Below are 13,140 nucleotides of genomic sequence, written 5' to 3' on the forward strand. Positions count from 1 at the left end.
ATCAGATAAGTTTAAAAAAAACCCTGCAAGTTGGCCCCCATCCCCTCTAGGGGGTCATTGTTCATGCAGGGTAGTAAATAGTTCACATGGTCTTGCAGTGAAGCAGGAACACCCAAACATGTTTCCTAATTTATTCAAACGTGGTATCAGCCTTTAAAAAAAATTTTTTTTTGGAACATCTATTAAGTTAATTTTGTGGGACACTAACATTCAGCAGGACTTCAAGTGAGAAATAGTTTCATGCAGGTATGCTCAAATAATCCATCCAAAATAAATGTCAAGAAAAAAAATGATCCGAGATGAAAATTCAGAATCACACAAGTATATCCAAGATGGAATGGTTTCTCAACACTGTCCACGAAAGTAGGGTTAACAGTTCCGAAATAAGCACACCCAAAAGAAAAGGTAGCACAGTTACATCCTTATTTTGGTTGCTGAAATGCTTCAATGGACTCTTGGTTGAACTTCTTGAATTTTTTCGGACTGGGTTCAGCTCAGCAGAGACAGATGCTGTTGGTCATGGCCAGCTTTCTTTTTGTTTTCATCACATTTAGAGAACTTCCATAATTGATGTTTATTAAAACGCCTGATCACATCCTTCAGTGTTCACTGACTACATTCCTTGTAAGGCTCTTTGCCTATGCTCACATAATTTATCATTCCCTACATAGCCTTACATATCTGCATTATTTGGGAGTAACACCAGAAATGTTTACTGGCCTGGGAAGTAATTACTGCTCCCTCATTAAAGTGATTTGCAAATGCACCTACCAAAGTCATATTGGTTTTTTTTTAGGACTTGTCATTTTGATTAGGTCTCAGCTCATTCTGGAATGCAAGGCACTTCCGAGATGTTGCTATGTTGCTATAGTTTGGTCATTTGACAAAATCATGGTTACCTGCTATTTTCTGTTGGAAGCTACAGTGTGTTAAGGTACCTGTTAGGACTTTTTCCTTAACCTTTATGAAAGCAGTATGCATTGTATGATTTTGTTTCTCTTAGCTCTTGGGGTGATTTGGGTCCATGTGGCTAGATGCGATTCTAGTTGTGTCTCCTTAATGCAAATTCAAGTATTTGTGGTGTCCAGCAAGGTTCACATAGAGGTGCTCAGACAAGAGGAAAGGCTGTGTGCTCAGAGGAGGAGATAGTTGCCCCTTAAGAATACCATAGAGAGGACATCACCAAGGTGGCTAGGTAGGAGACTCCTGACTTTCCCTTCTCCCACCATACATCAAATAGCTACACTAGGATCAATTCCCAGTTCCCTCCCAAAGAGATCCAATAACTAATTGAGTGCCCCTGACACATTGGGTGACTGAGAAATTCCCAACCCTGAAATGAGTAGGAAAGGCTGAGACAGAGCACCCTCCCCCCACCACCACAGGGCTCCTGACAGTCAGGTGAGCAGCCATACCTGTTAGAGTGGTTATTCTCAAAAAGACAGGAGAAAAGAAAAGCTGGTGAGCACGTGGGGAAAAGAGAACTGTTATGCCCAGAATTCGTGATCCCCAAAGACCACCAGGGAGCCTAGTCGGATGCAAAAGCAAAGAGCGTTTATTCGAGCTAGCTCGAGCTCGATCCCCTACCTGCACGGAAGCAGCAGTGAGATACCAGAGAGAGACAGCAGGTTTCAAGAGCACAAAGGTTTTATAGGGATCATGGCCTTAGCTGATTGGCTGGGGAAGGGTCATGGCCTCAGCCGATTGGCTGGGGAAGGATGAGTCCCGTCAAGCAGGTTGCCAGGTGTGGTTTGAAAGGTCTAAAGTAGAGTGATTACAAAGAGAAAAGCCCATCCCCCTCCTGAACTTGAGTTCCTGCTCTCAGAGTGTCAGTGGTCTTGGGCCTGCTCCCCCAAATCAGAAGAGTCTGGCCCTCAGGTCACCCAGCCTCTTTCTCAGGGGTGCAGAGAGAGTAAGTGCTGGATTGTAGGGTTCTCTTGCCAACTTTCCACCTTCATCTGAGCTCTCCTTTCCCCAGTGACTCATCCCAGCCCACCCCCAGGTGAAACAAGGAAACTCAAGGCTTTCCTCCACCTGTTCTACATCCTCAGGATGGCTCCCTGACCACAGATCTATGCCTAGATCTGTGAACAGGTGAGCGGGAAGTTACTCAAAGGGAGGAGGGGTGGTCTGAGGTTTGAGCGGGAACTTCTTTCTGCGGCCATGTCGGGGACATAGTCACTCAAGATGGAGGATACAGAACAAGATGGAGTCAGCCGGCCTACATCTGCTCTTTCAGAACCCTTGTACACTGTTGGCTGGAGTGTAAACTCACACAGCCACTGTGGAGAACAGTAAGAAGACTTCTTAAGAAATGAAAAAATACAGGTGCCTGGGAGGCTCCATTGGTTAAACTCAGGTCAGGATCTCAGTTTGTGAGTTTGAGCCCCAAGTCCAGGTTTGTGTTGACAGCTCAGAGTCTGTAGCCTGCTAAGGATTCTGTGTCTCCCTCTCTCTCTCCGCCCCTCCCCCACTTGCACTGTGTGTGTCTCTCTCTTTCAAAAATAAAATATAAACATTAAAAAAAATTTTTAAAGACATGAAAAAAACAGAACTACCATGTCGTCCAGCAATCCCGCTTCTGGGTATATGATCCTAAGGAAAAGAAATCACTAGCTCAGAGAGGTACTCCCATGTCCACTGCAGCTCTATTTACAATAGCCTAGGTGTGGAAACAACGTAAATGTCTGTCAACATACGAATTGATAAAGAAGCTGTGGTTTATACATACGACGGAATATTCAGACATTTTTCAAAAGGAAATCCTGCCATTTGTGACAACATGGATGAAGCTTCAGGGCATTATGCTAGTGAAATAAGCCAGACAGAACACAAATACTGCAGACTACCACTTATATGTGGAATATTAAAACAAAAAAACAAAAAACAAACAACAACAACAACAAAAAAACCCCCAAAGGTCCAACTCCTGGAAACAGAGAGTAGAATGGTAATGGCAAAGGGCTGAGGGACCAGGAAAATGGGGGGAGGTTGCTAAAACACTACAAACTTTCAGTTATAAGATGAATAAGCTTTAACGATCTAATGTATAGCATAGTGACTATAGTTGATAATACTTTATTGTATAATCAAAATTTGCTGAGAGAATAGATCTTAGGCGCACACACACACACAAAGTACCTATGTCAGGTGTTGGATTGTTAATTCACTTGATGGTGGAAATCTTTTCACCATGTACATGTATGTGTTCTACATTTTAAATATATTAACGTTTATTTTCTCAATTATACTTCAGTAAAGCTGGAAAAGTAATGAATAAAAAATAATTTGCTTAACTTTTGTTTCCTGATAATAACAACTGGTTTATGGCCTTCCTTAGGAAGGAAAACTCAGGCCAATACAGCAAGCTGGATAATCTGGTTCTTCACTCCACAAAGCACCTTAGCAACCCACTCCAGGAGGAAAACAGATTTGAGGTGTGACTCAACTCCTGATCAAAAGACCCAAGATTAAGGGCACCTGGGTGACTCAGTCAGTTAAGTGTCTGCCTCTTGGTTGTGGCTAAGCTCATGATCTCACAGTTCCTGAGTTTGAGCCCTGCATTGGGCTCTGTGCTGACAGCTCAGAGCTGGAGCCTGCTTGGGACTCTGTGTCTCCCCCTCTCTCTGCCCCACCCCTACTTGCGCTCTGTCTCTCACTGTCTCTCAAAAATGAATAAACATTAAAAAAATTTTTTGTAAAAAAAAAAATAATAATAATAAAAAAAAATTTTTGTAAAAAAAGATCCAAGATTAATTCTTGGCCAGCACCATTGTCAGCACATAAGTCTAATATTAAAAACAAACAAACAAACAAAAAACACTAGATTGGGAGTCAGAAAATGTGAACTTTGTCAGCAGCTTAGTTGTCAGGAAATATAGGGTATATTACAGTGGTCACATAATAATCTAAACTATGACACTTCAGTGATGGCAGACACTGTTAGTAACTATACCAATACAGCAGTTATAAACTGGGACTGCCCTCAGCAAATCAGAACACATCATCATCCACATTCTGTCCCTAGATATTCTCTAGAGACTCTTGCAGTTGTAAAACAATGATCGCATGATTAGTGAACTAGTTTTAAATTTTTATCTCTGAAGGTTAGGGTTGACAAATGATTGACATTTCAAAATAATTAGGTAGATGAAGACAGAAGTTTTATTTATTTTTTGTTTATTTATTTATTTTTGAGAAAGAGAAGGGGGCAGGGGTGGGTAGAGGAGTGAGAGAATCCCAAGTAGGGTTCCATGATGTCAGCACAGAGCCTGACTCCAGGGCTCGATCCCATGAAGCATCATGAGATCTTGACCTGAGCCAAAATCAAGATTCAGATGCTCAACCAACTGAGTGCCACCCAGGCTCCCCAGAAAACAGAAGTTTTAAACACTGAGAGCAAGATTTTTTTTCCATGTTTACTTTTGAGAGAGCATGTGTCCACCAGTGAGGGAAGGGCAGAGAGAGGAGGAGAGACCCTCAAGCAGGCTCCATGCTGTCAGCAGAGCCCAACATGGGGCTCCAACCCATGGACTGTGAGATCCTGACCTGAGCCCAAATCAAGAGTTTGGACACTTAACTGACTGAGCCATCCAGGTGCCCCCTAAGACTTAGAACACTATCTCCCTAAGATTCTAAGATTCTATTTTTCAGTCTTTCATAAGTCTTCTAATAAATTAAGAAATTATTCTTCTTCTTTCCCAACACTTTCATGAATACACTGTCCTGAATGCTTTAGTTCTTCCTCTCAGGCACTACAACATTTTTTCATGTGCTATTTTCATATTTGTTTTTTAAATTTTTTTTTTCAACGTTTATTTATTTTTGGGACAGAGAGAGACAGAGCATGAACGGGGGAGGGGCAGAGAGAGAGGGAGACACAGAGTCGGAAACAGGCTCCAGGCTCTGAGCCATCAGCCCAGAGCCCGACGCGGGGCTCGAACTCACGGACCGCGAGATCGTGACCTGGCTGAAGTCGGACGCTTAACCGACTGCGCCACCCAGGCGCCCCGATATTTGTTTTTTAAAAAAGCAAACCTGGGGGCGCCTGGGTGGCTCAGTCGGTTAAGCGGCCGACTTCGGCTCAGGTCATGATCTCACAGTCCGTGAGTTCGAGCCCCGTGTCGGGCTCTGTGCTGACAGCTCGGAGCCTGGAGCCTGTTTCAGATTCTGTGTCTCCCTCTCTCTCTGCCCCTCCCCTATTCATGCTCTGTCTCTGTCTCAAAAATAAACAAACATTAAAAAAAATTAAAAAAAAAAAAAGCAAACCTGTTACTCGCCTTTCCTTTAGCCCAGTGTGGAGAGGGAAAAGGGAAAGGCAGGAAGTGGGAAGTAAGTGGAGGAAGAGGGAAGGGTATGAGAAATAAAAGATGCCAGGGTAGGCATCTTCCCTCAACTCCTCTTCATGGAGTGGACTTGAGATGGATAAAGCCAGCAGAGGCTCCCAGGTATTTCCTGTACTGTGCCATCTTCACGTACTATGATTCTGTTGTTTAACAATAAGTGTTTTTCATAAAATCCGGCCTCCAAATCCAAGCTAGCCACTCAATGCTTGCACCTATGAATGATCTCCTCTCCAACGCTGAGGCATGGACACCCAAAGGCTCCATTTCCCAGCTCTTTTGGTTGCTGGCTTCCAGTCACATCCTGCCCATGGGTGTGAATGTCATAAAGGAAAGAGAAGCCAGAGCATTTCTTTCCCTCTTTTGCCTTCAGTGGCATTTCCTGTAAGGCTCCTGCTCTTTGCTGTGGTTTTGCTGTGGTTGGGCTTCCTCTGGGCAGCCCTGGCCTCGGGCTTTGCCTCATCAGCCTAGGGCCAGCCTGGAATCCTGCTCTTGCTAATTTCTGAGTTACCTGGGTCTTTTGCTTGTCCTCTCAGCGCCTTTAATACCTGAGCTATCAATTCTGTTTTAAATTCTGTTTAAAATACTCAAGGGTAGTTTTTGTTTTATTGGTGGAACCCTGACTCTGTTATACTCAATAAAATAGCTGTTCTAACTGTGGAAAAAAAACTCACTGGAAGGGCTTATTCATGGGATGGAATGTAGATCTCTCCTACAGGGAACCTTCCTAAAAGTGATTTGATTAAAAAATTTCACCTTTTATGTTGGCTTTAGACCTCACCGTAAGATGCCACTCACTCTGCTTCATGTTTGGTCTCTCCACGCTGAACCGAGTTCCACAGGGAGATCTGCTTGATCAAATACCTGAGACACATTTAGAGATTCAGGTATGAAAGAATGATGGAGTGGAAATGTTTTAATAAAAGGAAGCTTTAGAAATCAAATGCTTGTTTGCACAAGACAGACCTGGACTTTTTATGTATTTTTACTGAAATAGAAAATACATACTATAAGTGTAAATGATTTTACAAAAAAATGAATTAAAAGAAATCATTCATATTTTACATTAGACTACTTGTAGTCTATAATCTTCCCCAAATAATATAGTATAAAAATAAGCAGTGTTTCAAATGGCCTTCAAAACCAGGATAGTTTTGGCCCAAAATTATACCAGAATTAGTAACATAATAATTAGATTTGATTTTATAATTATGTTTAAATTTAAAAATACTCCAGGATCTTAAAATATTATTAAATAGATGAATAAAATTATCAAGTTTATAATAACAAATTTCAGGTAAAAATCTGCATTAAATTATCCACACCAAGAAAAACATACCTAAAAAAGTATGTCCTTAATTTATCATAAACATTTCATCTTTCTAAAGTACTCTTTCATTACATCTGGCCTTCCGGGTCTGGTAATTGAAGCTGACTTTTATAGAAAATTACTTCTATACTACTACTTCCCAGGGAGTATTTGAACACTGCTCCCGATTACTTAATACAGACCTATCATATAAAATTAAAACGCTGCCACTTTATCAGAATGATGCACTCTTGCCTTATATAAAAATATAAATCACAGTATGCTGACACTCAAAAACTTCAGCTTTAATTTACCTGCCTAAGGGGATTAAGAATATACTATAAAATTTTAGTATGGGAAATATCACGGATGTAAAACAAATCTGCACAAGAATTTACCAGAATTACTATAAAGAAAACTAAATAAGTACACATACCTGGCCTCACACAAGTATCTGAATATTAACACTAATCTGAATATTAAGACCCACTTTAGAGTATACTTGTTGAACTTGACCTTACATTGTATCTTGACATCTTTTTGCCATTATCTCATATTTCATGTCATATAATAAAAGGCATTAGCATTTTCAATGCCATGTCTACATTCTGTCTAGCCTCTTTTACTCAGGTTTTCAAAAATAGGTATTTCAAATGCAGCTGCAGTATCCACTGTGTGGGGAAAACCTCCCAACCCATGCCGCCCTTGGGGCTCATCCTGCAGACGCCCAGCAGTCAGTTGTTTAAGGAGACCATTCTGGACGGATGCAAATGCTTTATTCAAGTTCCACTGATGTCTCCAAACCCCAACCAATTAGTTACACAAGCTTTTTATTACATGTACTCATCTCCATATTTATGGTATAGCAGATTAAAATGGTGGGGAGAAAGCAAAAGGACCCTGGCTGTGATTATTTTAACAAGATGGAATTAAAAGATGCAAAAATCTAACAGTACCTTACCCTGGTATTATTAGCATCCCAATTTTTAAGATTATAAATTCACAATACTGAATACACTAGTGACTACTTTTAAATAAAACATTGAATAATTTCATGCTATAAAAATCATGTGCTCACAATTTTAGCTTGGATTTGTTTCGCAGCTTATTTAATGCCATCTAGAAGCCAAGCAAGTAATGAAAACTACATATTTTAAACATGCGTTAGAGGAGGCAATGTAGTGAGACTCTAATAAGACCGGTCACTTAGAAAAGTTAGCACATTTATCTGATATACTCAGGCTCCATAAAACAGTCTTGGATGCAGACTGTGCTGGAATTTAAGTTCTGCAATGTTGCTTTATAAATCTGACTGAAAGCTTTTTAGAGTCCACTTGCTAAGCCCTAACAAAAGCAAAACAGAACTATGGTCTAAGCAGTATTACTGCTATTACTACTCCCTCAAGCACCACACACACTTACGTTGTTTGGCATTCTCGCTTGAACTAGAGAACTTTTAGAATCACAGGATTTGGGACCTGGGGAGGAACTTAGAGGGCATTGATGTCACTCCTCAGTGTTCACTTGAGAAGAGTGATGGAGCACTAATCAAGGAAGTCAGCATTTATCAAGCACCCAGGCACATGGGGCTGGGCACTTCTGACTTCACTATCATATTTCAGATTAAATAATTGCCCCCAAATTAGATTGCTAATAGGAACAGGGAGAATCCAACTTCAGAGTTAATGCCCTTTCCTCAGGGTATCTACAAAGTGTGTCTTGGGACCAGTACCAGGGGCATTCCTTGGAAACTTGTTAGAAATGCAAATTCCCAGGCCTTCTTCCAGACCTACTGAATGGGCCCTGGTGGGGGAGGGGGGGCATCCAGCAAGCCCTGCAGGTTATGCTGATGCACGTGCAGTGAGAGCCACGGCTCTCTAGCATGTTGTCTCTTATAAGCTTTCCTTGGAGAATGTATATTAAAGTATAATCTTACACTAAGCTACCACACACAAAATGTATTACTATACTTTATACCAGAGTAAGACAAGGATAGCCTTCAACAAAATTCTGTTTTGATGTTACATGGTTTAACTGACACTGATTTTTTTCCTAAGAAAAAAATGTGAAAGCTATTCCAAATAAGCAAATACTGGTAGTAAGATTCTAAAGAACTGTTTTGACCTTGTGTCAAAAAGCAAGACTCTTGAGGGGCGCCTGGGTGGCGCAGTCGGTTAAGCGTCCGACTTCAGCCAGGTCACGATCTCGCGGTCCGTGAGTTCGAGCCCCGCGTCAGGCTCTGGGCTGATGGCTCAGAGCCTGGAGCCTGTTTCCGATTCTGTGTCTCCCTCTCTCTCTGCCCCTCCCCCATTCATGCTCTGTCTCTCTCTGTCCCAAAAATAAATAAACGTTGAAAAAAAAAAAAAATTATTGAAGGGGCGCCTGGGTGGCGCAGTCGGTTAAGCGTCCGACTTCAGCCAGGTCACGATCTCGCGGTCTGTGAGTTCGAGCCCCGCGTCGGGCTCTGGGCTGATGGCTCAGAGCCTGGAGCCTGTTTCCGATTCTGTGTCTCCCTCTCTCTCTGCCCCTCCCCCATTCATGCTCTGTCTCTCTCTGTCCCAAAAATAAATAAATGTTGAAAAAAAATTTAAAAAAAAAAGTAAGACTCTTGAAACAAATCTGCCTGCCTTTCAAGGACCCGCTGAAATTAATAAGTACTCTTGCCTGACTGATCTTCTTTAATTACTTGCTCTCATTAAAACTAATTATAGAAAAGCCAAGTAAAGGGGTGCCTGGATGGCTCAGTTGGTTAAGTGTCCAACTCTTGATCTTGGTTCAGGTCAGGATCTCAGAATTTGTGAGATCGAGCCCCCATCGGGCTCTGTACTGACAGTGTGGAGCCTGCTTGGGATTCTCTCTCTTCCTCTGTCTCTCTCTCTCTCTCTCTCTGCCACTTCCCTGCTAGTGTACTCTCTCTCTCTCTCTCAAAATAAATAAACACTTAAAAAAAATAAGAGAGAGAGAGAGAGAAAAACCAAGAAATACTGAAGGCTTAGTATATAGGATCTAAGTTAAAGTTAATAAAAGTAACTCTTAAGAATGAAACAATATGTAAAATTAAAAACTAAAAAGTTCATGATATTCCTTGTTAAAAGTTTCACTTTAAAAGTTCCAATTTGGAAATATTTCTTTTCCAACTTTGAAATATCATGAAGGAAATGTCTTCATCTGAGTACGTCCCCACTGCAAATTCCCAACTCAAAAATAAATTCACATGCATCTTACTGAAAACTCAAAATGTTCTCATTAGATATTTTTAGCATTTCAGCAAATATGCCTAACCAGAGTACTAGTTTCCCCAAGTAACTTTTCCTTAAATATATGTCAATGATTTCATTGTTGAGATTCTAATGTATGTTGCACATGAAAAATTTTACCAGAAAACATTGTTTTCAATGCAATGACATTAAAGTGGTGCTTAGTTTTTAAAATATATAAACCACAATTTTTCTAGATAACCAAAAATCAGAATGAAAATAAGGTAATCTAAATAAGAGTTAGAGTTAAAATAAACATTTCAATTACCATGCAATCATTATGTCTGACAGCAAAACAGAAAAGCTTCATGTCAATGTAACAGTGAATTCCCAAGTCATTATTTGCTTCTAATTTATAATGAACTCATCTGTGTCCCCAGTTTATTAAGATTTAAAGGGAGATTACCTGTGTAAATACAGTACATGAACTACAAAACAAAATTTGTGTACACTGATAAAGCTGATAATATTAAAATAAGGAAATGGGGGGGGAGTCTAAAAATTGCAAGTCTATGCAAAAAGTATATCTCAATTTATCTAAATGAAACTTTTGGTACATGACATATTAAAATAGAACCCTAACTTCAAATTCTGTAAACTGAAAATCTCGTATTGGTCACATCACCATTACAAAATAGAAATTAAATCTGCAGATGTCACAAATACTAATTATTTCTGTGAATTCTTCCTAAAATATTATTCAGTAATAAAGAATATTTCAAAAGGAAAGTAGGGAGAAATGAAGAATTATAACAACTAGAATTGCTTAAAATAAAAATAACATTTCATTTATTTGCTAATATGATTCTGGAAAAAAATTATTTTCTAATTAATTCCTACTTTATTCTTCTTTCCAGATACTTTGTTTCTTCAACCAGCACACTGAAGATTAGTGCTCACATACCTTACCACACTGACATCCGAAAACCCTTAGCTTCCAGAGAAGTAATACCTTGCAACCGCAAATCAGCTCTGCATGAACGACCATAATGGGATATTAGCATTCTTCCTGCAACAAGGCAGTATTCCTTTGAGAACATTAACATTTAACCTTGTGAGTTCACTTCTATAGAAACAATAAACTTTATTCATCAGCTACCAGAGGAAAATCAGTTTAATGTAAGGAATTAACTAAGCCAGGCTGATAGAAGCCAATATATCAACTTCTTAAAAATTCAAAATTTATTTAAAGTATAGGTGTATCACCTACAGCTAATGGCTTCTATGAGCTCCAACAAGCATTCATCGAAGCACTTGTATGGCTGCTTCATTTTTCAGTTTTGTTTCAATTCAGAGTCTGATGTTCATCAAACATAAGGTCATAATTTGAAACATTTAAGAGTGGGATTTAAATTACATATAGGAAGAAAAGTCCAAGACTGAAAGAAGGAATCAGAAATCCCTATTTTGTCTTTTACTTTAATTTTTCTTATTTTAGAGAGCGTGTGAGCAGGGAAGGGGCAGAGGGGGGGAGAGAGAAAGAGAGAGAGAGAGAGAGAGAGAGAGAGGAGGGAGAGAGGGAATAAATCCCAAGGAGGTGCCACACTCAGTGCAGAGCTGGGGACGAGGGGCTCAATGCCACAAACCTTGAGATAACAACTTGAGCTGAAATCAAGAGTCAAACACTCAACCGACTGAGCCATCCAGGCGCCCCTGCTCCATGTGGTCTTTGGATTCAGAAAAACAGAACTGTGGACCAGTACTGCTCTAACAGAGGGAGAACAGGAGCAGTTACTAGAATGTAACCCTGCCAACATTTGCAGAGGCCTGCAATTAGGCTGTTGCAATCTGAGGGCCTTGGACCTACATGTCTGGGAAATCACAGAATGGAAGTAATCCACAACTTTATTTTTTGAGCAGATGAACCCTTGACTACAAAGGTGCAGAAAGGAAGTCCCCAACTGCTCACTCTTTGTGGCTGCAGTATTCAAACAAAAAAATCATTCAGACAACACTTGAGAGAAAAGGTAATAGGTAGATGAGTGAAGCAGCAATAATTTGTACTTTCAGTTAACTGATTTAATGATGCTTCCTTCTAAAGAGGTTGTTCTTAAATTAAGAATACAAAAAACAAAACAAACAACAAAACATAGTAGCCTAGTGGAAGAAGTCTAACCAGCATGCTAACTAAGGCTTATTGCTGAGTCCTTGAGCGACAACACATGATCTGTAAGACATGTGAACACAGAGCATAAGAAAACCCAAAAAATTCTAAGTTCAACCTCATTTCCTACCATTTTTACAGAGTAATTTAAATTTTGAATTCCGCCTTCACTGTTTCAACGATTTTACCCTGTAATTGTTGAAGGTATTGGTGACAAAACAGAAAAAAACAGAAAGTAAAGGTATCTAGATAATAAACCTCACTGAAGCTTGAGCGATTGAAATGTTACTTCATTAATTTCTTTTTAAGAAAAAATTCCTTAGCCTGGCTGGCTCGGTCGGTAAAGCATCCAACTCTTGATGTCAGGGTCATGAGTTCAAGCCCCATGTTGGGCATGGAGCCTACTTAAAAAAAAAGAGGCAGGGGCACCTGGGTGGCTCAGTTGGTTGAGTGTCCACCTTCGGCCATCTCAGGACACGATCTCGCAGTTCATGAGTTCGAGCCTACATCAGACTCGCTGCTTGTCAGCCTGTCAGCGCAAAGCCCACTTAGGATCCTCTGTCCCCCTCTCTCTACCCTCCCCCACTTGCACTCTCCCAAAACTAAATTTTTTTTTTCAAAAATTCATTATAGGTCCATATTCTTTACAATGCCTTTACCCTGGGTCACAGTAACAAAATCAATACTACTTTTAGCTTTACAAGAATTATTGGTGGCACTAAATAGGAGAACAACTGTTTGTTTTTTAAATTTAACGTCATAAACAATCTTTTAAACTAATATAAAAGATCTCAGGACAAGCAAAAAGATGGCTAAACTCTATTTTAGACTTATGGTAACACCAAAACAACTTTAAAAGTGTGAATAACACAAACTGAAGCCAAACACCGCAAAGAGATTTTTAAAAATCAGATCTGTTAGGAAATTTTGAAGAGAAATGAACTATTTTCACAAAACCTGAAAAGGAAATGGGTGATTCATCAAAAGTCTAGATGAATCCTGAGACACCTGTTCATTCACTGACGTCTGCAGTGAACAGGGGCAGTTGCAAAGTAAGTACATATAAAACTCAAATTTAAGAGTTGTAATTAGGAGTATTTTATATTTAACTTAAGCTTGGTAGAGGAA

This window comes from Lynx rufus, unplaced genomic scaffold (genome assembly GCF_022079265.1).
Source record: "Lynx rufus isolate CCGP_SWC_20201006 ecotype Redwood Valley unplaced genomic scaffold, mLynRuf1.p SCAF_2, whole genome shotgun sequence".
NCBI lineage: Eukaryota > Metazoa > Chordata > Mammalia > Carnivora > Felidae > Lynx > Lynx rufus.